General features: G+C 41.0%; 1 protein-coding gene across 2 annotated transcripts in view; it reads right to left on the bottom strand.

Moving 5' to 3' along the window:
* The window catches only part of SHROOM2 (shroom family member 2), a 2012858-nt gene that overhangs the window by 1911456 nt on the left and 75379 nt on the right, over nucleotides 1-26023 (bottom strand). The gene's annotated exons all lie outside the window — the stretch shown is intronic.

The following is a 26023-nucleotide window of genomic DNA, read 5'->3' as shown; positions in this document are numbered from 1 at the left end:
GGTGAAAATCAACATGGACATATGAAAAACACGCAAACTCAGCACAGGAGTCACCCTTACAGGAAAATGAATTAGGGAACTAAGTGTTGAGAGACAAAAATGCTAAAATTCCACGCCAGGTGACTATTACTTTTCAAACTGCTAATACTGCAGTGGGGGTGCTGTAACTCCTATGCGTGCTATCCTTAGGATGGGACGTTAAATTGAGGCACTGTCTGCTTAGACTACAGGAAGTTCCCTGATGCCCTGGCCAAATTTTCTCTAGTAGTATAATTACCACCTTAGGTCTCCACTGAAAAGAGGCCATTGGCCTACGGGTAATAATCTGGTCAACAAAGGATAAATAGATAAAATCTGAATTATGTACTAACAAACTCTTATTATTTAAAAATCAGACACAATTGAAGGGTGCACTGAATAATGTGTTTTAGATGCAGCCAAATATAGGTCAGAGAACAGCACTGAAAAGGTGTCAGGTGTGGACTTGTAAGGATGGAGGGAGAAGGAAATATAAACATGCCACAATGAACTTGCCACAGAACATAAAAAATCTAACTATTAAGTATCATTCAGAAGAGAAAGCCATGAAGCTAAAACTTTGCAATATCAGGGGGCACACGCGCGCATACACACACACACACACACACACACACACACACACACACACACACACACACACACACACACACACACACACAATCCCGATACAGTTACAGTGAGATGAGGTGAAAGAGCATTCTTGGTGAAGGGGTGGTAATAAAATAAAATAAGAAAGCCTCATGTGAGATCGAAGTCTGAGTATGCAGCAGGACCTAAATTTGTGGGTGGGGTTTATTCATCTCTATGACTTAATTTCGATGTTTTCACACAACTTTATGCTTTTTAAATAGAATCAAAGATGTGCTTTTTGGGAATTTGTTCTTTCTGGTGCATCCACTGCTACCAAATTGCCTCTTGGCTACAGTATTCTTTGTCAGCCTCTGCTGTTATTGTTCCTTAGAAAATTACATCCATGTATCTGTTTTCTAAACTGCTTTCCCTCATTTAGAAAGAGTTCCAGTGACAAAATGTTACACGTTTCAGACTACAACAAATTTATAGAAGCCATCGAATGTCATGTAATGGGATTTCAACCTTGGCACAGGCACACTACAGGAAGATCTGTGGAACCTACACTTCTGCTAAAATACAGTCGACAAACAGAACTGTCTGCCCAACAAAGATATCAGCATTAGTATTGTTTAGACACTCTCAGCAGGATGTTACAGATTGCTTTCAAAAATTAACAGTGCTTTGATGTGGTACTGGAAACAATTCTGGAATTATCTAATCAATGTCCAAAGCAAATAAATATATCCACTACCCTTAGGCACAGAAGAGCCTTGCTTAGATGTGAAATGTCATGCACAGGATTCTAAGTTTTGACTCTCAGCTGCCACTGCAAATTTTCCTTATCATCTGTCCAGCATACAGTAGAAAAAGTAAAAGGCATGTCTGCTCGGCTAAAGATGCTGTTATAAACCTGTGCCACCAGAGGGCAGAGATTTCTTTGGGTTTTGCACAAAATTGTCAATGTAACATACTGCAGTTGTCTACAGAAATTACTCAGCAGTACACAAAAGTGCAAGTGCCAGCTAAACTTGTATCACACTATGCACTGTTGCTGGTGCTTCATGTACTGTGCATAGCAGTCATTAGCTCCTCATGGGTGTACAGATTGATAATACTATTAAATGATAATACTGGAAAGACAAAAGATGTTACAATGGCTGAATAAAGTAGCAGTGCTATACTTTGTAGTTGGCAAACTGTTTTAATACAATTATTTGTGAGTTTTGTATATGGCTGACTTAAAGCCGTGGTGGTGCAGCGGTAGCGTTGTCGCCTCACAGCAAGAGATTCTCCCGTTCAATTCTCTGCTGGAGCTCCTTCTGTGTGGAGTCTGTATGTCCTCCCCGCGGTCGAGTGACGTTCGAAAGACATGCGTGAAATGGGCGTGCCATTGCTGAAGGTTGGGCGTTGAGCTGGCAACTCGACACCGTAAAAATCTACTGCCAATCATTAGCGGACCGGAGTTCCGCTGTGGCGACCCCTAACCGGGAAAAGCCGAAAGAAGAAGAAGAAGATTTGTGAAGTCTGTCAAACTCATGTTTTTTTTGTTTTGTTTTTTTTAATCATTATACCATAGTGGCATACATCAATTCCAACAAAGTGCTCAAGTTAACTAAATGTTAATGACAAAACTTAAATGGTTATGTTACAACTGAAATGACAAAAACACTGGCTGTTAAAGTTATAACTGCCAAAATAAAGGATGGATCACAATTTTCAACACACAATGGCAAAAATTACAGTGTATGCTCGTTAGCCATTACTGATTTTGAAGCAGTGAAAAGTACAGTTTTGTACCTACCATAAATGTAGATGTTCGAGTGTATACACTGCTGCAGTCATTACACTTGGGTTATCTGCCGTCAGGCGGTCCCCGCAGTCGGCCAGAGTTCCAAAGTCTTGGTCCGGCGTCGGTTGCTGTCGCCTCTTCATTGACGTCAGAGCGCCAGGGGTATAAAAGATGCAGCAGACACCATTTTCTTCAGTTTTTCTTGCCCCAGATGTCAGGTGCCCCCAAACAGGTAGGCAATACATATTGCTAATAACACATACAGGTAAAATAAGAAACAATACCAACAGCTACAAGCAAATACACCACATAGGTTGTAAAGGATAGAGAGGTATAGATAAGTCCCAGCTAAGAAAAGTGGGGTTGGAGGGAGGGTAACCTGGACTGCAGCAGTGCATACACTCGAACATCTACATTTACGGTAGGTACAAAACTGTACTATGTTCATCGTGTTACACTGCTGCAGTCATTACACTTGGGTTGAATCCCAAAGCTGAGGTAGGGTGGCTGGGTCTATATAGGGTTAGGAGTGGCTATGAGGCCCTGCAGAACCGCAGTGGCAAAGCCAGCTCTGGATTTGGAGTATAGAGGTAAGTGGTAATGTTTGGTAAAGGTGTGCACTGAACTCCAAGCTGCAGCTTCCAAAATATCCTTGGCTGGTATTCCTCTAAGAAAGTCTGCTGAGGTGGCTGTAGCCCTGGTAGAATGTGGCCTAATGTTACCAGGCACAGTTTTTCCATGGTGTGTGTAACAGAAACGGATACAGTGTCCTATCCATTTTGAAATGGTCTGTTTTGAAACAGCCTTCCCGTGTCTCCCATGCATAAGGTACAAGGTTTGATCCTGCAGCATAGGATACAAACAGTTGCTCAGATTTTCTGAAAGCTTTTGTTTTGTCCAAGTAGAAAAGTAACTGCCTGTGTATGTCCAATGTATAAAGAAGTCTCTCCCCTTTATTCTGGGGATTTGGATAAAAAGTGGGCAAATGAATAGTTTGGTTAAGAGCCACACTGGATACCACCTTTGGCATAAAAGTAGGGTTTGTTCTTAAGGAAACCCTGTCTTGATGAAAAATGAGGAAAGGTTCCACTGCCATTAGTGCCTGTAACTCTGAGACTCTCCGTGCTGAAGTTATTACCAGCAACAAAGCAGTTTTCCATGACAAAAATTTTAATCCTGCTGGAATGGCTGGCTCAAAAGGTGGTAGAGTAAGTTTTTCCAAAACAAAGTTGAGGTCCCAAGTTGGTGTTGGTGCTCTCCGGGGCGGTCTTATGTTTTTAGCCCCTCTGAGGTATTGTCTTAGTAATGGATGTGAAAAAATAGGAGGATCCGTGTTGTAATGAGCTGAAATAGCAGAGGCGTGGATCTTAATAGATGAAAAGGAAAGGCCTTTGTCCAGCATCTCAGTTAAGTATTGTAATATCTGAGGAATATTTGGGACAAGAGGGTTTAGGCCTTGAGCCTGGTTCCAGGCGCAGAATCTTTTCCATTTTTCTGAATACGATTTCCTGGTTTTGGGCCTTCTGGCCTCCAAAATGACATCCATAACAGCTTTAGAGAGGAGTGTTGACTGTTTGGTTAAGTAATCTGCCATGCAGCCAGATTTAAGGTTTTGAGCTGGCTGTGTAGGATCTGATTGTTTTGCTGAGTCAGAAGATGAGGTATTTGAGGTAAAATCCATGCTGGGCCTTGAGCCATGTTCCTTAATATTGGATACCAGTGCTGTCGTGGCCAGTCCAGAGCAATGAGGATCATTTGTGGCTTTTCTAGTCTGGCTTTCAGAAGTACCTTTGCTAGTAGAGGCAGTGGTGGGAAAGCATAAATCTTTAGCGTTTTCCAACTGAATGACAGGGCGTCCACTTTCCACGCTTGTGTGTGGTATGTCCTTGTGCAAAATTTCTGTAGTTGGCAGTTCAGTGGGCAGGCAAAAAGATCTATGTCTGGGCTTATCATTGTGAATACTTGTGGATTTAATTTCCACTCATGAGGATCCATGATATTTCTGCTTAAGTCGTCTGCCAGTGTATTTTTCTTTCCTGGCAGGAATTGTGCTTGCAGTTGAACTTGATAGGTCGGCGCTGTATTCCACAAAGTCACTGTTTGTCTGCATAGGGGGTAGGAATGTGTGCCCCTTTGCTTGTTTATGTACCACATCACTGTGGTGTTGTCCGTCTTTAGTAGCAATTGTCCTGGATGCAGAAGGTCCTTGAAAGCTGTCAGGGCATTTTGTACAGCTAGCATCTCTTTTTGATTGATGTGGAGATGCATTTGGTCTGAGGTCCACTTGCCCTGGATACATTGTCCAGCCATGTGTACTCCCCAGGCGTAATCCGATGCATCCGTTGTTATTGTCTGCCTGGCTGTGGGTAAAGTAAAAGGCTGTCCCTTGTTGAGGTGACATGCCTGTGCCCACCATTGAAACTCCTGTTGAAGGCAGGGGATGAGCGGTATTATTGCTTCCAAACTGTGGCTGTGCTGAGTCCATACGCTTTTCAGATACCATTGTAACTTCCTCATATGCAGTCTGGCATATGGAATTAGTAGTATACAAGATGCCATGAACCCCAAGGCCTGCAGAAATTTTCTTGCAGGGAGTTGGGTTTTTGTTGCCATCAATTGGAAATATTGAGTCAGTTGTCCTTGCTTGTCTGGCATGAGATAAGCCATCTGGGCCATTGTATTTAAGCTGGCACCCAGGAATATTATCTCTTGTGAGGGCACTAGTTTTGACTTCTTTTTGTTTACTGTGTACCCTAGGCAACTTAGTAATCTTTTTACAAACGCCAGATGCTTTAGAAGAATCTCCTTGCTTTTTGCTTGAATAAGGCAGTCGTCCAAGTATGGGTATATTTGTATTCCCCTTTGTCTGCAAAATGCAATTACTGGTGCCAGGCATTTTGTGAAGACCCTGGGCACAGTAGATAAGCCAGAGGGCAGTGCAGAGAATTGGTAATGCGTTGAACCTGAGGTATCTTCTGCAATTGTGTCTGATAGGGACATGCAGGTATGCCTCCTTGAGGTCCAACGTTACTAGCCAAGCCTTCTTGCCCAGCATGGGAAGAAGCTGCTGTAGTGTCAACATTTTGAATTTGGGAACTTCCAGGTAAGTATTTAGAACAGAAAGATCCAGAATGAGCCTCCAGGCTTTGTCCTTTCGAGGGACCAGAAAGAGTCTTGCGTAAAATCCTTGTCCTTGTTCCTGTGTTGGTACCTCTTGAATAGCTCTCATGTCCATGAGCGCTGTAATTTGTTTTCGAGCCTCTGCCCATTGATCTGGTGGCAGGTTTGGCATTCCTTTTAGCCTTGGCAAAGTGTGAAATTGGAACCTGTAACCTTGAGATACAATATTTAGAACCCATTTGTCTTTGGTGATCAAATGCCAATTGTGTGTAAAAAGTGCTAGTTTTCCTCCTAAGGGAGCTGCCAAGAGAGAGGTGCTTGGCAGATGGAGGGAGAAGTCATTGGGACTGTTTCCTATAAGGTTGTGGCCTGTCTTCCCCTCCTTCTGGGTTGAAGTACCCCATTGGTGAGGCTTGTAAGAGCCTTGTGGCTGACCCCTGCCTCTTGGGTGTCTGTATTTGTCCCTCTGAGGTCTGTCTGTACTTGGAAAGGACCAATTTTTAGTTGGCCAATTTCTGCTAAAACGAGGGGGCTGAACCTGTAAGAAATCCTTCACTATTTGCATAGATTTTGCCTTATCCTCCATTTTCTGTAATACTTCTTCTGCTTTCACTCCAAATAAAACATCCTACTGTAAAGGTGCATCCAATAACTTTGCTTTAACAAGGTCAGGTAAACTTTGTTCTTTTAACCAAGCATGCCTACGGATGACAGACCCTGTAACTGCTGCTCTACAAGAGGCTTCTAATGAATCAAATCCACATTGCAAAGTATGTTTGCCCACTTGTTCTGCTGCTTGCAATAAATCCTGCATTTCCTTATAGTCAGGAGGCTCAGAATTTGGAAGCATTTTTGTTTTAACTGAGACATCAAATATTGCTGGTATTTCAGCATGTGAAACTGGCAATTTAAGGCCCTCATTGCTAGAGTTGCAGAAGTGTATACTTTCTTTCCCCCATCTGTCTAATGCTCTAGAATCCTTTTCAGAGGGAACTGGATTTTTAGCTGTAGAGGCCTTAACCCCTTTGGGACCCTGGGAAATGGCTTCTGGGTCAGCAACAGGGCTTTTGTAAAGAAATTTGTGAGACTCAGGGACTCTGTAGTATCTGTCTGGTTTGACTGGGGTTGGAGGTAAAGAATCAGGATTTAAATTAGATTCAGAGTACACATCATCCACAATGTCTAATACTGGCGGGAGAGCGAGGGTTCTGTGCTGAGGCAATAAAAGGAACTCTCAGAGCCTTTTCTTGGATTCTGAGTAATCCTGGCCCTCCCACTGAAAATGTTCCCTCATAGTATGTAAGGTTTCCCCAAAAGAGTAGTCCTCTGGAGGAGAGGCTGAAGGGATTGATTCTTCAGCATCAGAATCCTCTTATGGGGGTAAAGGGTATTCCTGATCTGCTGAGGAATCCGAGGAAATGGAAACCTGGTCAGATGAGTAATAGTCTTCATCCTGTCTAGGCCTTTTATCAGGAGGGGGATGGGAACCCCTGATCAGAGTAATTAAGTCTTCGGCCATTTTGAGCATCTGTTTCTTAGGCATTGGAACCTGTCCTGGTGAATGCTGTACAGGCTTTTTTTTATTTTTAAAGGAGTTTTGGACTTAGAATAAGATTTGATAGTTAGTGTAGTCGGTCTGAATACACCTTCTGCAGCTGAGGGCTGTTCAACTGCTCCGGATTCCTCTGAAGGAATAGTCTCGGTAAGGCCTAAAGGTATAGTATCCGGAGGCCCAGCCGTCTCCACGTGGTAGTCGGAGGCAGCCTGTGATTCTAAGGCAACAGTCGTCAGGGGCTGCGAAGGCGCCTCGCTGAAAACTGGAGAACCAGTGACTGGCCTAGCAGAGGCCTCGTCATCAGGTCTGGGTCTCGGATGCCTGTCCTTGTCTTTGCGCTTTTTGTGCATTCCAGTCGTTGGTTGCTCTGATGGCATGGTGTAATTGAATTTTCTGCCAAAATAATGTTGGGCAAAATCAAACCAACGTTTTATAGTGCGCTTGTTAAACCTAGCACAAAACTGACAACCAGTGACATCATGGTCTGGGCCTAGGCATGGAATACAGTAAGAATGAAAATTCTTATGAGGTATTTGCTTCCCACAAGAAATACAATTATTAACTTTTACTGACATCGGTCTGAGGCAAGAAAAAGTTATCCCAACGGGGTACTTAGCTTTATAGAAGACTTCGGTTCTGAAATTCAAATTGAAAATCTCAGGAGTCGGCCGACAGGCACTTGCGAACTGCTTCTGCTTCGGACACCCCGCGGCAAGAAAGACTGAAGAAAATGGCGTCGGCTGCATCTTTTATACCCCTGGCGCTCTGACATCAGGGAAGAGGCGACAGTAACCGATGTCGGACCAAGACTTTGGAACTCTGGCTGACTGCGGGATCACCTGATGGCAGATAACCCAAGTATAATGACTACAGCAGTGTGTAACACGATGAACATCTGCATGTGTTATTGGCTTGATAAATTTTACACCACAAATGCTAATCATTTTTTGGAATGGTCAAAAATCATTACAGATTGCCAAAAACAATGCAACACAGTGACATATATAACCATAAAGCTCTATGAAATATGGTTGGTATTGTAATGCGCTGGAAAAATACTGAAATTGTTAAATGTAAGAGAGTATATTTGTTTAATTGCAGCAGACTCATGCCTTTTAGCAATCATCAGTTTTCTAGGTTCAAGTTTTCAGAGTACACATCTTTATATCCCAACTCACAATGACTTTTTAATTTGTCTAGTCCCAGGGCACAAGTGCCTCTTGACTTGCTTAATTACACAGTACACAACAAGATATCAACAGACAACCCAGGAAAACGGGAAGAAGTGTAATGATAGCTCATAGTTGCAACTCTCTGTGCTAAACTTTTCACTGTGGCTGTGAAATAAGTATTAGCTGTGGATAATCAGCTTTGGAAGGCTGGAAAAAATTATTACTGTTTACACCTGAAAAGTATCAATGATGCCGCGGTGGTACAGTGGTAGCGTTACCTCACAGCAAGAGGTTCTCCCGTTCGATTCTCGGCTGGGAGTGCCTACTGTGTGGAGTCTGCATGTCCTCCTCGCGGTTGGGTAGCATTCCAAAGACATGTGTGCGTAAATGGGCGTGCCTTCATTGAAGGTTGAGCGTCGAGCTGGCACCTTGGCATTTCGTAAAAAATCTACTGCCAATCATTAGCGGACCGGAGTTCTGCTGTGGTGACCCCTTACCGGGAAAAGCCGAAAGACAAACAACAGCAACACCTGAAAAGTATCAGCTGTTAATTAATGGTAGGTTGTAACTTAAACATCAAATAATAAACACTGGAGACATTCTCAGCAAGTGCATTCCAAAGTATATACAGGTCAATATTTAGTCAATTATTAACAACTCTGAATCAGATTTTTCAAAACGTTTGCCGTGGGCCATTAATTCATGACTCATTTCAATTTCGGGGACTTCTCTGTAAAAAAAAAAAAAAAAAAAAAATGACTTCATGTATGTGATGTAAAATCACCTTTGGAATTTCAGGATGAACTATGCGGCAATGCTACTGCTGATTATAATGCAGAGGCCCAGATTATTTACATGTACAAAAGTGAGGTCCCAAATTTTAAAAATTGTAAAACTTTTGAGTAAATATTTTCCATATTACATATATGCTCATACTTTTGGCAGTTAATAATAATTCAGGGCTTACTTTTCAGGACATGTAACTCATTCTGCCAGTCAGTAGCTCTGAGCAATCTCTTTTGATGCCAGAGGTCCTATATCCCATACCAGGCAATTAGATACACGTTGTTTATGATGAAGGCACCATTCTTCATAATGACAAAGGAAACACAATCATATGAGCTTGACTGCTCTCACAGTACAAACATGGTTGAGACTGAAAGGCACATGTAGGAGATATCACCTAACATACTACATTTACCCCTTTGGGTTTCTTCAGAAGAAAGGCCTTAGGATCAGTAGAATCTACCCAAGGTGTCACAAATACAATAAATACATAAAATAAGGTAACCGCTCTAGAACAGTGATAGAGTAACTGTGCAATACCAGTAACTTCACAACATTAGAAATCACCTTTCAACATGGCACTGCAAAATTACACTAATTCTTAAGGTGAGGAACAAAAGGTGACCAACAATTTTTTAACTTGGTGTTTAACTCTCATGAATATCAGATTTTGTGGCTGTGCCCTTCTTGATCTTCCACCCAAGGTAATGCAGGGTTCATCCACTACAGCAGAGCCTGATCTAGACCTAGAGAAGGAATCCAGCTTATAGTGCTCTGAGAGAAGGCAAATAAGCCTACTTGAAGAACTCCTTACAAATGGATCAAATCTTGAAAGATACCCAATCTACTTTCCATTCAAGAGGGTCTGCCTTTGTCTTGCTCAGACTGTCTGCCACATAATTTTGCTCTGCTGGGATGTAGGTTACCTGCAGAGTGAGACCATCTGTGAAGCTATATCCCAAGTATTCCAAGCTAACATAGCTAGTCTGCAAAGTGGATACGACCTGGTTCACCCTTTCTTGCTGATGTACCACATGACTGCGGTATTGTCTGTAACAACTTCAAGAGGTCTCGGGGAAACAAAGATGATTCAGAGAACTGAATGCCTTGATCAGGGCAAGCAACTCTTTGATATTTATCTGCATGCACCTGGCCTTGATGTCCCTCCTAAAACTGCTCCCCAAGCAAAGTCCAAGGCATCTGTGGTAAATGACCACTGGAACATGGAAGTAGAAGAGGAAACCTGGATTAAAGACTATTAGCTGTCTCCGCCATGTGTTTTCTCTTCTTACAAACTCCAGCACTGAGATTTGAAAATATAAAGGATGTTGGTCCTCAGACCAAAGAGAAAGATACCATTCCATCTTTCTCATGTGGACTCTTGAAAGGAGTAACATGAAAATCATAGATGCCGTGAGACCCTGAGGCATTGCCTTACAATGACTGAAGTCTGTGTGGTAAACCTTAGAAATAGATCTAGAAATAGATTGAATTTCTGTCCCTGTGGAAGAAACCCTCTTTGAACTGAGGTGTATAGTGGACACACCAGGAACACAATCCGGTGTGAAGCATTCAAAAAAGACTTTTGAATGTTCTCTTGGAATCTCAGTTTGTGTAAGAGATTTCCCGCCAAGTTAAAGATTCCTATGGAAAAATGTGGATACCCTGTGGACTGCAGTGAGCTCAAAACTGAAGCAAGCCACTTTGTGAACACTCTTGGTACAGTGGACAGTCCAAAAGGTAAGACAGAGAACTGATGATGTGATCTAAATGTTTATAATCAGCAGAATTAACTAAATGTATAGCTGCTGGGTCAGGTTTGGGAAGTGTCGCTCATTCGTCTCTAATACATATAGCTAGAAGGCTTGGGGTTTCATTCAGACGCTTTAATACATCAGGATGGATAGCAGCATCATTAAATATGAATGAACTAGTTAACAAACAGAACTTACATACATACAAGCTTACATCTCAACAGCTAACTGCAAAATGGTAGTCAGGCTAGCACGTGCAAGCCCTTGGATAGGTTCTTAAAGGTATATACACATATATTGATCTATATCCTTCCTCTTAAAAAGATTGCCCTTTGAAAAAAACAATATTAGAGTCAGGCATGCATTACTATACACATTAGAAACAAAACACAATGTTCATTTCCAAGTTGCTTCTTATCTGCTACAGGGTTTAGAGACTTGACTATATTTCCTAACATAACAGTTGGGACTAGATTTACCAACAGGGACAGGCTGCGGTGCACAACTCTTATCAGGAACTTCTGGATTCATCATAGGAACAGGAATGCCCTCTGGAACTTCTTCTGGAACACCGGACAACTCACTCTGAGATAAACTGTCTTTATCACAGGCTATGTGCTGTGGTATAGGCTCGGACACCAGTGTCAAATGTTTCTGATTCCGCCTAAAAGTTGCTCCTTCTGATTCTATAATGTACAATCTCGGCTCTGGACCAATATTCTTCATGACACCAATCTGATCATAACCTCTGGGCGTTTGCATCTTTACCACTTCTCCCTCTAGCAATGAACTGAGCAGTTTGCTGGTCTTATTGTAGTAAGACTTCTGGGATAGGCATTTCTTCAACAGATTGGCTTTCATTGATCTGTTGTTTTTGACACATGGAACCGACAATTGACTACTGACTGCTAATGTGGTTCTGGTTTGTCTCGACAGAAGTCTCTGAGCAGGTGAACCAAAATGTTTATCATGAGGAACATTTCTCAGATTCAAGAGATTTAAGAAAACATCACCATTGTGTTGTTTAGACTTCTCAAGTAACTGCTTTGCACTGCGCATTCTTCCAAACCATTTGACTGCAGGTACTCAGGACTACTTGTGACATGAGTAAAGTCCCATTCCTGTGCAAGTCTTTTGAACTGTTAGCTTGTAAACTGCGTGCCATTATCAGAAATAACTTTGTGCGGACTTCCATGAACAGCAAAATGATGCTTCATCTTAGTAATGACAATACTAGATGCCAGGTTGGGAAGCAAGTCAATCTTGAACCAATTAGAGTAAGAGTCTACTAACACCAAATGATGTTGACTATTCCACTCAAAGACATCAGTGGCTACTGTCGACCAGGGTAGTTCCAGAATCTGGTTAAGCTGAAGTGGTTCTTTCTGTTGATGAGGCTTAACAGTATTATATACTGAACAAGATGAAAGTGCTTTTTCAATGTCTTGTGACATAGAAGGCCAAAATACTAGTTCTCTTGCCCTTCTTTTGGTAGATTTGGTTCCTGGGTGACCACGATGCAAGATAGTAATGTACTCAGGTTGTAAGGACTTTGGAACAATTACTTTTGGACCTTTCATCGTGATAACTTTGTCAGTGAAAATCTCATCTGTGTGTGGAAGATAAGCTTGTACTTCTTGAGGTAAACTAGACTGTTTTGACGGTCATCCTTGATTGATAAAGTGGATGAGCTTTTGTAAAACTGGATCTGTGGCTGTGTGTTCTCAGCTCATCAAGACATGTGCAAGAAAAATTTCTCAATTCCATAACTTCAAAATCATCAATCAATTGAGAACCTTGATTGTCATTCTGTTCAGTGGTATTTCTGGGGGATCTGGCTAATGTATCAGCAAGATAAAGAGGTTTGCCTTTCTTGTAGATAAGATCGAAATTGTACTTTTGCAATCTCAGTATCATACGTTGCAGTCTGGCTGGAGCTGAATGCATTGCCTTTCTCAGGATTGTGACTAACGGTTGGTGGGCTGCTTCGATCTGGATAGGTCTACCATAAACATAATCATGGAACTTTGAACATGCAAACACAATTGCCAAAAGCCCTTTCTCGATCTGGGCATACTGCTGTTCAGTTTGGGTAAGAGTTCTCGATGTGTAAGCAACAGATTGATCCTCTTGTAGAATGACTGCACCAAGACCAAATTTTGAAGCATCACAGTAGCTGAGATTTGGTGGACTTGCAATTCTCTGTTTCAGGACATCAAATGCACATTGGTGTTGCTCTAACCATGACCAGGATACATCTTTAGGTGTCAGCTCTCTGAGTGGTGCTGATAGTTGGCTTAAGTCTGGAATGAGCTTGCCTAGGTAGTTAACCATGCCAAGAAAAGATTGCAGGGCTTGAACATTGTCTGGAGCTGGCACCGTGAGAATGACTGTTTGTTTTGAAGGGTCTGGTCATAGGACTGTATTCGTGAATAAATGACCAACATAAGGAACTTCTTGTAGCCTGAATTTGCATTTCTGTGCACTGAGCTTAAGATTCATTTCACGTGCCTTTTCTAGAACTTTACTGAGGTTTCTGTCATGCTCTGCTTCGTCACGACCTCCTATCAGTATGTCTACTATAATGGCACAAGGATACCCAGAAAATATTTGCTCCATTGCACATTGAAAGACTTCACTTGCAGAATTTATCCTAAATGGCATTCTCAAAAATCTGTACCTGCCAAATGGAGTACTTAATGTGGTGAGCAATAAGGATTTTTTGTCAAGCTGAATTTCCCAAAATGAACTCTTTGCATCTAAGACAGAAAAAGCAGTGGCATTTGGCATCAAGGATGCAACTTCATCGACTGCGGGCATTTGATGAGATCTTTTTACTGCTTTGTTCAAATCTCTTGGGTCAATACATATTCTGATGTCATCTGAGCTTTTCTTATGAGCTACCACCATGGAAGATACCCATTCATTTGGGGTTTCCACTGTACAAATTACACCTTGTCACATCATAATATCTAACTCGGCTTTGACTCTGTCCAGCATGGCTATTGGAACTTTACGTGCTAGCCTGATAACTGAACTGACCTCTGGGTCTAACTTCATGGAGTACACAACTGGAAGTTTGCCTAGTTTGTCTTCGAAAAGATCAGCATAGGTAGAAAAAATGTGCTGGGCAAAATTAGAGTAGTGGTCTTTTAAGCTAATATGATGGACTTCCTTATTAAATGAAAGCAGTCCCATTTTCAAACAGTCTCTGAGCCCTAATAATGACTAAACATGCCTCTTTACCACATAAATAATAAGTTGTAGCCTCTTCCACTCTGCTGGAAGTAACATTAAAGCATTACTGAGCCTTCAGTTTGGATTTCTTCACCTCCATACGCAACAAGTTTCACACACCTAGCCAAATCAAGCCTTTCACCTTTACATACTCTAGCAAATGTTTCTGCACACATAACATTGCACTTAGAACCTGTGTCAACTTTGAGCTCTGTGGGTTTGCCATTTATCTGAACAGTACAAAATACTTCACTCTTTGCCCTTAAATGTACTGCACGGACCACTTCATGAAGCACTGACACACCATCAACATACAGAGTAGGCTTGTCACAATCTTACCAATCAACTCGTTTCTTAAAATGTTCCCTTTTAATAAAAGAATGTGGGTCTTTTGAAATGATTCCATTTATTGCATTTGTGGCATTGTTGACCAAAAGCTAAAATTTTTTTCCTTTTAGATTCATGATTACCATCACAATTATGACAGTTGGCAATGAAACTGGGTTGGGGCCCCATGCTTTAAGTTTGCTGACTTACTCACTCACTTGCTAGAAAGCTCTGGGGTTTACCAGTAGGTTCTGCAGGGGCTACAGCTGCCATGTGCTTGGGCCTGTTTTTTTTAACCACATGCTGCATACTATCAACTTGAGCTTTATCACTGTGCCTTCTAGAGCTACTCTCATTTGTAAGCATATTTGTGTGCTTTTCTGTGAGCTCGTACATCTGACAAATCTCAATGGTCTTATTCAAAGTTGAATCACTGTCATGAAGCAAAATCTTTCTCACAGCATCATCTTCCACACACACAAGTCTGTCCTTTATTAACTCATCCCTTAAGTCACCAAATCTGCACATTTTAGCCTTATTTCTCAGGTCAGTTATATATGCTGCAAAAGTTTCACCAAGCTTTTGATCTCGTGTAAAATAAGTGCCTTTCCACTGTAACATTTGTTTGGGGGTTACACATTTCTCTAAATTTACATTTTAAGCACTCTGGGTCCTCCCTTGTCTCAGCTGGTACAACAATATGACAGCTTCCCCCTCTCCGGTATAGACAGCAGGTGCATACACATATTAACGTTCCCTTTCAATGGCTTCTGACCCAGCTAAATTAAGTACAATAAATGCCTTTGTACAGTCATTTTTATTAGAAAATGCAGCCTGTATGAAAATGTCATAATTTTGCTCAAACACTCTCCAGTTCTCAGCAATATTACTGTCAAACATAAGTGCAGTGGGTTTTCGAAATCCGTCTAACATCCCCACAAAGTATGCACAAGCACACTGAAAATATGGCCCTTGCAATTATGTATGAACAAACTGTTCTGTGAGCTTGTAACAACACTCAAATGCACAATAAACACTCTGAAATACTTTACTTTGCGAAATATGTTTTGTAATGGCTGTATTCTATGAAATGTGCCTTGTAATGGCTGTACTTTGCAAAAACAACCCTACTGTAACACTGCACAAACATGAGAGCACTTTATACACTTCTTTCTCTGATATCTTTGCTTAATATGAAAAATACATACTTTGCAAAAATGTGGTTGTTTCCCCTTATTTTATTTGTTTTATGCTATTTGAACTTTATTTCAAATATCTTTCGCAGTAATTTGAATCTCTATCAATATTGTACATATTGGTTTATGCGAATGTTATTTAGAGTGATCTGTATGCCTCGTTTCACATTATAATAGCTAGTGCCGAGTAAGTTTTAATATCTGAAATTCATTTCTGACCTGTTTTATGAAGTACGCACATTTTTGGGATGGTCCACTGCTGTATATTCCACCAGCATCTGGATAAGTGCCTTAAATCGTTTTTGCCAAGCTGTTTTAAACTTCATGCCCTTTTGGAATGCTGGTTCCGACTTCAGGCCCTTTTAGATATGCTGCTTCTGGTACTGTGTCCTTTAAACAAGCTGCTTCTGACACCATGTCGCTTGTCCATCTCTAATACATATAACAAGAGGGCTTGGGGTTTCTTTCAGATGCTTTAGTACATACAAACACTTCAGGCTGGAGAGCCGCATCATTAAATATGAACAAACTAGTTAACAAACAGAGCTTACATACATAGATGCTTACATCTCAGCACCCAACTACAACATGAAAGTCAGGCTCACACATGCTCAGTATTTATGCTCTAGTGTAAGCCCCTGGATAGCTTCTTAAAGATATACACATATACATTGATCTACAGGAAGAATACATAAAAAAGACAGGAAAATTATAAATCCAAGTCGCCTATTTGGGGGCATGTGGCTGACTATTTAAAAAACTGCAAGCACTAACACATATATCCTCCAAAGCTGACAGAACTGGTGGAATCAGTAAAAGTTCTAGAGATTCCCTCTGCAGCAGTTCTTAGTGGGACCAAGAAGCTTCAGTGTTATCCCACTGAAAACACTGACACATTCTGGAAATAGTCTCAGAAAAAGAGAACCCTTCCAGACGGAATCAGAAATTGAGCTTTCCTCTGAGTCTACATCAAAATCTGAGGAGAAAATTCTGTATGTCCTTTCGTCTTCCTATCCAGATTTAGAGTCTTGAATCTCTTCAGGAAGAGAGGCATCTCTCTTTCTTTTACCAAAAACTACTTTATATGAAGGATCAAAATTCTGAATTAAACCCTTAGCCAGATCCAACAAACTTCTCCTTTCTAAGAAAATTTCAGAAGGAGAAGCAGATATGTGTTTAGTTTTCTGTTCTTTTTGACAGGAAAGATGGGGCCAACAGTTTTACTAATGGCAGAAGCAGCTTCCTCAGGGATGGTGCTACATTCTGACAAAACAGGGAAACCTTCCCTGTTCCTTCTCCCAGGACTGACTCTCCCTTCCACTGAGAGGACTCCAACAGCTACAGAGAATGTGGATAACCCCAGTACATAGTGGTTTGCAGGTGCTACACCCAGAGAGATTTGGGTAAAAGATGAGCAAGCTGAGGTAAAACCAATGGCCACAGAAGAGTCACCCATCTGTGGTTGAGGCTAATTGCTTTTTGGCAAAAGTTGTTTACTTCACTTTTTCTTTTTGTGGCTAGAAGAAAAAACAATTCCATGGTCGAGCCAAAAATGCTGCCACTTTCCTGGAGAAAATAAGCAGCAAAAGGCGGTAAAACTTAAGTCTTTAAAAGTCACTTTTTTCGCATAGAAACACAGTAAAAGACACTTAAAAACACTTTGTCAGACCCAAAAAGTAAAATAATCACAATTTCTCCACAGAAAAAATGTTTTCAATTACTTTAGACAACTTATAAACTGACAGGAAAAAAACACTAATTTAAAAGTACAATACAGTCTAGTGATGGTCCATTAAAAATAAACTCGTAGCTTTAAAAATAACTTGGTTTAACAGGAAAGTGTTACTCATCAAGCATTTTTTTTTAAATACAAGTTTTTTCTCCCCAAAGGGAACTTATCTGCTTAGAAAAGGAGCAGCACAATTTTACCACTGATCAGCAAAAGCCTCAGAGGAGTATGCTCTTCGCCATCAGGAAAGCTCTGAAGGGCTTGGCGCCCAAACCTGTCTTTGTAGTCAGCTCAGCTCGAACTCACTGATGGTCTGGGCGTGGAAGGTGTCTGAAGCTTTGGCACACGTGGTGCATGATGAAAAAGGGGGTTGCTTGGCAGCCTGGGAAATTTTTATTGGACAAGTGGCCCTACCACTTGTAGCATAAGTCCTACTAGTTACTACAAATGGGCCTCTTCATAAAAGACCTAATGTATTAGGCACCTGCCACTTTTACAAAGGGGATCAAAGGGCAGTTAATAATGGGCACATCTGATATCACTAACCAAAGAAATGAATACCAGATGTTACCAGCCCACTAGAAAAGGCATCTACCTCTGCCCTCCAGTAACTTGAATTAGTTTAGCAATCTGGAGGCCTAAAGGTCAACCTGGTGGAGAAAAATTACCAGAGCCCTACCATTTGTGTGGAATGACCTTCCACTTCTGTCTGGTCTCACAGAATTCCCCATGAACAGGAAGCCATGAGATCAAAGATTTACTCTCATCAAAAATTTTGACAGGAGTTAGTGTCTACAATTGGGATCAGAATTTCTTTAGGCTGGGGTAATGATAGATTATGTACTCTTACGCTTGCCCTCCACCTCAGATGAAGCATAAGCTATAACACATGACAGCTTCCAGATTTAATACACAATTTATTTAGTACAAATTCTTCAGTGTGCACATGAATAAGGTGTGGTAAGAGTACTCAAGTGTCACTGCATGTCCAGTGCATATTGGAATTCTGCATGCATAGAAAAATCCTACTAATGCTGCAGTATAATAGATGCACCTCTCAGTCAACCAAATCCCAGGCTGTCAGTTTATCTAGGCAGATTCTAAGCTTGAAAGCATCAAGTCAAATCTATCTTAAAATGGGTTATTTCCCAAAGACAGGCAAATCAGAGAACTGGAAGGAGCATGCACACGAGACATAGAAGGTAAGGTACAACAATAACAAATATAAGTTTTCTTTATTTCATGAAAGAACACTGCTTGATTTGGCACCACTGTCCAAAAATGGGATAACATTGGAACTCTATGGTATTTAGACTTTGAGTAGGAAAGTACAGTTGATGGACTGGATTTGTTGTAAACTCAAGCCAAGCCTACCTTTTTTTTTATAAAGGCTGAATGGTGGAATGGGTGGCACCAGTGTTCCAAAGTGTCATAAGTGTATTCCTATACTTAAAGTCTGTATCATAATAAGCAGAACAATAGAATGAGCACCACTTAAGATGCAGCTAGATGACTATTTTCTTTCCCATGCAGGGTACTAGTTAAATGACTGTCAGTATCATTTCTGTTTTTAAACACCTTTATTACATCTTTACATTTTAATCTGTAACATGAGTTTTCATGCAGTAAAATAAAACACACCACAATAAAAGTTTCCACTTCTATTGTTATATAGTATACATATATGTATGTTTTCCTTTTAGCAATGTACATTCACTCCAACTTAAGTACTCCGTTCCTTCCCTTAAACTTCACTCCTCCTCCTTAACATTATTCAGTATTATTCCCCAAAATTCAATTTTATTTCTTTTTTCTCCATCCCTTTTCTAAAGTTCCTACCACCCATTCTTGTATTTTTTTTTTTTGCAATACAGGTTCATAGATTAATACTACACTGTCGATACAGTACACCATTTATAGCTAGCCACAAGATCCCAATACGAATTTAACAAGACACGAATTAATATCAGACCCCAACAGAATGAAGCACATTATACCTAGTTTCGACCCCTTCCATAAGGCCTTGAAGGGCCACAGTGAACTTAAAATTGTGCATCGAACTGTACAGGATGTGCTTAAGAAGTAAGACAGCTACTATGTTTTACATCCATAAAAGAAGGATTCTCTTTGATAGTTATTTACCCAGCAGGTCCTGTTTATATTTTGGTGGAAATTTAGATCTCTTGAATAGGTTTTTAGGGTGTTATGAGGTTTGTGGATGAATAGCAGGGTGAGTAGGACTGAGCCTCTGTATGCTAGACAAAGGTCCCCTCTCAAACATCAATAGGAAATTGAAAAGAGAGAGAGAGAGAGAGAGAGAGAGAGAATGCTTTAAGGCAGTTGTGATAGCTCACAGATTACCTGCCCTGAATTAATACAGCAAGGAAACACAACTGTGCCCCTTCCGAGTTTGGTAATATGCCTAGACAGGTAGATACCAAAGGGGGAATTATACTCCATTAGTGGTGTGATGAAGAGGGGAGGATGATGACTTCCTTGGATCTAGAATATACAAACCTGGTGATTAGTCTGGTTTTACAAATGGATTTCATAACAACTGTAGGCACATGGTGGTCAAAGGACAGTTCATTGTCTATGAAAGTGCACAAACCCCTAATGACAGAGTCAGTTTTAATGGGATGTCACCTATGTGACAGGAGTGTGGGTGCCCAGGGTTGCCAAAGGACAGAACACTGCATTTCTTGGCATTTAACTTGAGTCTGTACCCTTCTGAAAAATCCGGAGGTCAACTGGGAAATTTACAGCATCTCTGAGTTTGCAATAACCAGCAAACTTCATCAGCCATAGGCCTTTGGCGTCAGCTTTGACATTAGAGAAGTAGATATCAAAGAGGAGTGGTCCCAGGACTGATCCCTGGGGACACCACTGGTAACTACTCTTTTTGATCAGACCGTACCTCTAACACTATCAGATTGGGTTCTTTCAGTGAGTTTACTTTTAACTGGATTAGTTTATCAACACTGCCAAAATGTAGAATGGTATCAAAGGCCTTGACCCAGTCCAGGTTTGCAGTATGGACTCATTTACCTTAGCCAAATATCTCAGTGACTTATTCAAAAAAACTTCACCAGGTTTAGCTGGCAGGATCTGATGTTGATAAACCCCAACTAGTCTGAGTGAAGAGTGTCTATGTCCTTGTCAATAAGATCCATAATGATGTGCTCCATTGTCTTATAGATAAGGCTGATGAGACTTATGGGTCTTTAATTACCTGGGTCAGTAGCGGTCCCCCATTTATAGAGTGGGTTATTTACAACGGTTCTCAATAGTTCTGGCACAGATCCAGTGGAGAGGCTGAGACTGAATAGACTTAGTAACTGGTTTGTTTGCCAGACCATGTTTGGTGCTGATAGGAAGACAGGTGGGCACATTAACTGTCCCAATGCAGCTAGGACTCCTAGTCTTGGAGAGAGCACTCAAGACTTACTTGGAGGAGACTGAGCTGGGAAGTAGACATGCTAAATTCGGGAACATCCGGGAAATTATAGACCCATCAGCCTAACTAGCCTGATCTGCAAGGCCATGGAATGGATTATCATGGGACCTCATTAACAAGAACCTGGGCAACCTCTAAACACTCGATCCCACACAGTTTGGCTTCATCAAGGGAAGGTCATGTCTGTTAAATTTGGTCTACTTCTTTGAGACCGTCATCAAAGCCATGGATGAGGGGAAAACTGCGCACACCACCTACCCTGACCTGGCCAAAGCTTTTGACACTATTCCCCACTCTGGCTTAACAGATAAACTCTCTCAACTAGGCATCAATCTGTACATATTACGAGATGAGTAGCTAACTGGCTCACTGATAGGACCCACCTAGTCAAAATAGGGGAAGCCACCTCCAGCAGTAGACCCATAATGAGCGGCATACCCCAGGGTTCAGTCTTGGGGCCAATGTTATTTGGGATATACTTCTCTGAGGTGCAGGCCAAAACCAGTGGGCTATAGCTGATCAAGTTTGCAGATGACTGCAAGCTGGGAGCTGACATCAATTCCTCTAGTGATGTGTACATCCTCCAAAAGGGTCGCACCCAAACAAATGACTGGTGCCAGAAACATGGTCTCAAGCTGAATACCAAAAAATGCATCATCATCCCTTTTGGGGAGAGTGACGACCCCACAAAATATCACGTTAATAACGTCCTAAGCACACAATCAGTCATGAGGGATTTGGGAACCCTGGTTGAGAGCAACCTGATTTTTGCCCACCATGTTACTTCCGTTGTAAGGAAAGCTTTCTACATGGCCCACCTCATAAGTACGGGTATGTCACCCAGGGACAAGGAGGTCATAACATCCCTGTATTCTTCCCTTATAAGGCCCATTACTGAGTACAATGCCCCATTTGGCATGTTCCTCACAAAGCACATGCAGTAGCTGGAGAGACCAGAGAGGTCCCTCACCAGAAGAATCCAGGGCCTCAAAAATCTACCATACACAGATAGGCTAGAAGCCCTATCCCTCTACTCAGTTTCATACAGACTCCTCAATTGACCTCTGTCTGTCATATAAAGCGATCTCAGATCCTGCCTTGATGGGACTGCTGCATATCCGCAAGTCAAGCTCCATTCGAGTAACCCACACGCATAGCCTCAACCTGGTCTGTGACATCAAGAGAACTTGTTGGCGGGACAGATATGTGCCCCAGAGACTCCCCCATCCTCTCTACATCAAGCAGAGTACCTCTTTACCCCTTTAAGCACAACCTGGATAACTAATTGGGAAACAGAAAATACATCCCTGGGATTCCACCCGTGTCCCTGCTGGACAGGGGCATTGGATGCTGACTTGTCTAAACATGGGCTAAACACTTTGCTAGGCTTATAAGGGCCTCATGGCCAATAGCCTAGTAACTTCTTATGATCTTATAATGTGCTGTGGGGAGCATAACATGAACAGGGGGATTAAAATCTGATTTGATTTTATTCAGTAGTATGTTGGCTATGCTTCAGGGGATGATTACATAGTGTTATTTTGTGTTAACTCAGAACACTGCCAAGCATTATACCTAAGGTTTCCGACATAGCTGAAGAAGGCTTTGTGGTTATCCTTTGTATGAATGGCAATTCTCAGTTTGTGCTTGCTTTTGGAGGATTTGATTTTGTTTCAAAGTTATTTAACCTTTTGAGTTCCCTTCTAGCTAATGAGGTGTTAAGTTTACTCTTAAAAGCTATTATTTTCTTCCTCTTAATATATAGTTTATTTTTACTTTGCTTCCACCAAATGAGTTTGTTCTTGAATTTGGCACTATATTTGTGCTTTATGGAGAGTGACCCTCAGTGAAAGCTTGGATGATTGCTTAGAACGTATCTGTGAATATGAGTGTATGTGAGGTGGGGTCAATGAGATAAGGAGGATGTTTGAATTTCATCAGGCCATCAGTTAACTAGAGTAGATTTGCCTTGGAGTAGTCTCGAAAGACAGAGGGGTTTTGAGGTAACTTAAGTCTGACACTTCCAAGTGTTACTGCATGGTGGACAAATTTGGCCAGTGATTCGGTAAACACAGGTGTTGAGCAAAGGTAGGCTATATTGGTGAGAGTCAGGTCCATTGTTTTTGAGTTCCTTATTTGGACTTGGAATAGCTGATCTAAAGAGATGGCATTAATGAAGTCCCAGAATCCTTCTGCACTTATTTGAGATAGTGTAAGTTTCCCAGTTAATACAAGAATAGTTGAAGTCTCCCAGGAGGATAGTGTTGTGTTTGATAGCGAGGGACGTCAATTTGTTTACATATGCCTCATGGACCATTGGTGTCATGGAGAGGATCCGTTAGTTGGTTATAATGTGGTAATGTGTTTAGTTTATTGTGAGAAGGACAGGGAGGATTTCAAGATCATTGTCCTACAGTAACAGCCTAGATGTGAATATGTTTTTTTTTTTTTTTTAAAGAAACACAGACAAACCCCCTTCAACTGCACATTCAAATTTAGTTCCTGGTCTGACAGAATGGTAGGCAGTAAAACCCTGCACTGCAGGAGTACTTTCACTGTTCTGAAATCCTTTTTCAGTAATTACACATACATTTTTACTTTCAAAGGTTAGGAATCCCTGCAAAGAGTGCAACTTTTTTGTCAAGGCTTCTATGTTAGGAACAACACCGGACTGCCATCTTCTAGTAATTGCCTTTTTTGCAGCTAATACAAGTCAATTTACTAAGGTATTACTATGTCCTGGCAATTCAGATCCTATGTTCGAACAAAAAGAATAATCTCCCCAGTTTCAGCCATTTGTCCCCCAACATTTTCAGTGAAACACTCTGTAGGGAACTTTTCTGTTCTTAAGTCTTAAACATCGATGTAAAAGCTGCACCACATTAAATCAGGTGCCCCATATGAGTGGCCATTTAATGTAGTATTTTTAATGCTTGAGTCTTTACTTTTCTTAACGCTCCCACATATTTACTACGTCCAAGGGCCCTGCATTAAGTTAGAAAAATCTACTTCCTTGCAATGTCCACCTAAGGTTGTTTCAGGTCTATGATTAAAAACATTGGGAGTGCTGTAACAATTGTAAATGTTTTGGCAGATAGCATTCATACAGGAATAATTGTATATGCTTATTTAACCATGCTATGCTTTTACAATACTTATGTTCATTAAGCACATATAGACTTACATATATAGTTACTATCCGCATTATTTATTTATATATATGAGCTGTTAATAAAAAGCGTGAACTACATTATTAATGTAAGCTATAGTTATTGCTCTATAGTGTTAGCGCTAATGATAACTTTACAGCCATCATTGTTACCTAACTGGATATATACCTTGTAGCTTTCTATAGTCTTGTTCCTAGCCTAGTTAGAATAATAAGATTTGACCAGAATTTTGCTGACTTACTTTTGATAAGAACTTGCTATAATACTGATTAGAAGACTTGTAAGGAGTGATGCATTTTTCTAGACAACTTCAGAACCTGATAGCCTGAACTACATTTTTGTACAGTTCTACATGATTACATGCTTGTAATATTCTGTTTAATTACAATGCCTTTGATACTAAACTAAATATATTGTTTCTACTATTTTTCCCTCTCCTTCTTTTCCTCCTAAAACAATCCCAGCTCTCCAATCTGAGTACACTGCTCTAGGACACAGAAACTAACAACCTGAAGAACAAGGACCCTGTCCAATCTCCCTTCAGTCTCCACATTTGAGCAACCTATCCCTGTACTTTCTCAGTAAAGGGAGCATGAAAGTATGTGTCTAAACTATCATGGCCAGTATAGACTATAACTTTATTATTAGATCTAGGTGGCTTTAAAGCACTAGCCAGGAAAACGAGCAGCTTTACTCCCTCCCCACTCTGTAACCAGTCTAATCTACTTTTTCCACCATTTAAAGACACTCGGAACCACTACTCTTTTCTTGCATTAGGAACCTAAACTCCCTCCTTTTTACCCTGCATACAATCAATTAATTTGGGCCACCAGGTGGCAGACTTGTCCCTTCCAGGCCTTGAGGCCTTCTCCTGACCTGTACTACACCTTTGCTATATACTGTTTATCCACAGGCTTGCTATTAAACTGTAGCCCATAACATCTATTTATTTTTTACGGTTAGCTCTCACACACCCTCCAAATAGCTCTATTAGCTACTATTTTAACTTTATTCCAGGATTTAGGGTTACCTACCTACTGTAATCCCTGCTTCAACTGATTGTCCTTTTCAGCTCCTTACCTCTCTTGTCTCTACCCACTCCATTCGCCCTGCGGGCTCACTCCGCTCCCCTACCCTGCCCCCAATTCCCACCCACCCCTACTGCTCCTAAGCTTATACATTCTCACCACACCCTCTTCCTCTCCAATCCAATCGCAATAGTCATCTTAACATTCTACATACACCTCTCTCTAATCACGCCTAGTATAACTCGTCCCCTTTAAAGAACACCAGTAAGCTTATTAGTCACTATGCAAACACAACCTTTCCAAATCCAACTAAAGCTCCTAATCATTGTCTTTCTCCTACTTTCTGTAACAGCAACCTACCTGCTAACCTCATATGAACAGTCAAAATATTTACAGCTGAACTCCCCTAATGCACAAACAAGTACTATACCTCTAATTAACTCCCCAGAACACATAAATATAACATATTTACCTAGCTAATTAGCTGCTAAATATTACAGATTGACCCATATCAAACACAACTATCTAAAACCTAAAAAAAACTCTTCACCATTACTTTAACCTCCATAATCCCTTAATCAAACTATTACACCTCTCCTTACTAGATGGGGGCATTCATCCTAACCCAGGACCAGGGCATAAAACAAGCACAGAACCACAAATTCATGTTTCCTCTACCCCAAATACCCCATCTAAATCTCCTAACTCACTCTATATAGCTCACCTCAATATTCACAGCATAAATAATAAAATTGCCCACCTCCATGCTCTCTTGGGTGTTCATTTCTTTGATATACTTTGTTTAACAGAAACATGGCTAAAACCCACTACACAATATGTTGAAATTATTCCATCTGGGTACAACATCTTGAGACAAGACCACAAAGTAAAAAAGGAGGGGGTGTTGCTATCCTCTATAAAGAAGGGCTACAAATATCTACACTAGATCTTGATTCTTCTTCTGAAAACAATGCAGAAATAATTAGCACCAAACTTCAACTTAATCCCAGCAAATCCCTAAATATAATATGTATCTACTTGCCCCCTGGTAAACAACATCACCACTCTGGAAGGTATCCTTGCTGAACTCT

This window comes from Protopterus annectens, chromosome 5.part0 (assembly GCF_019279795.1).
Source record: "Protopterus annectens isolate FY-2018-M chromosome 5.part0, PAN1.0, whole genome shotgun sequence".
Classification (NCBI taxonomy): Eukaryota; Metazoa; Chordata; order Ceratodontiformes; family Protopteridae; genus Protopterus; species Protopterus annectens.
This window is presented reverse-complemented; position numbering and strand designations above follow the sequence as displayed.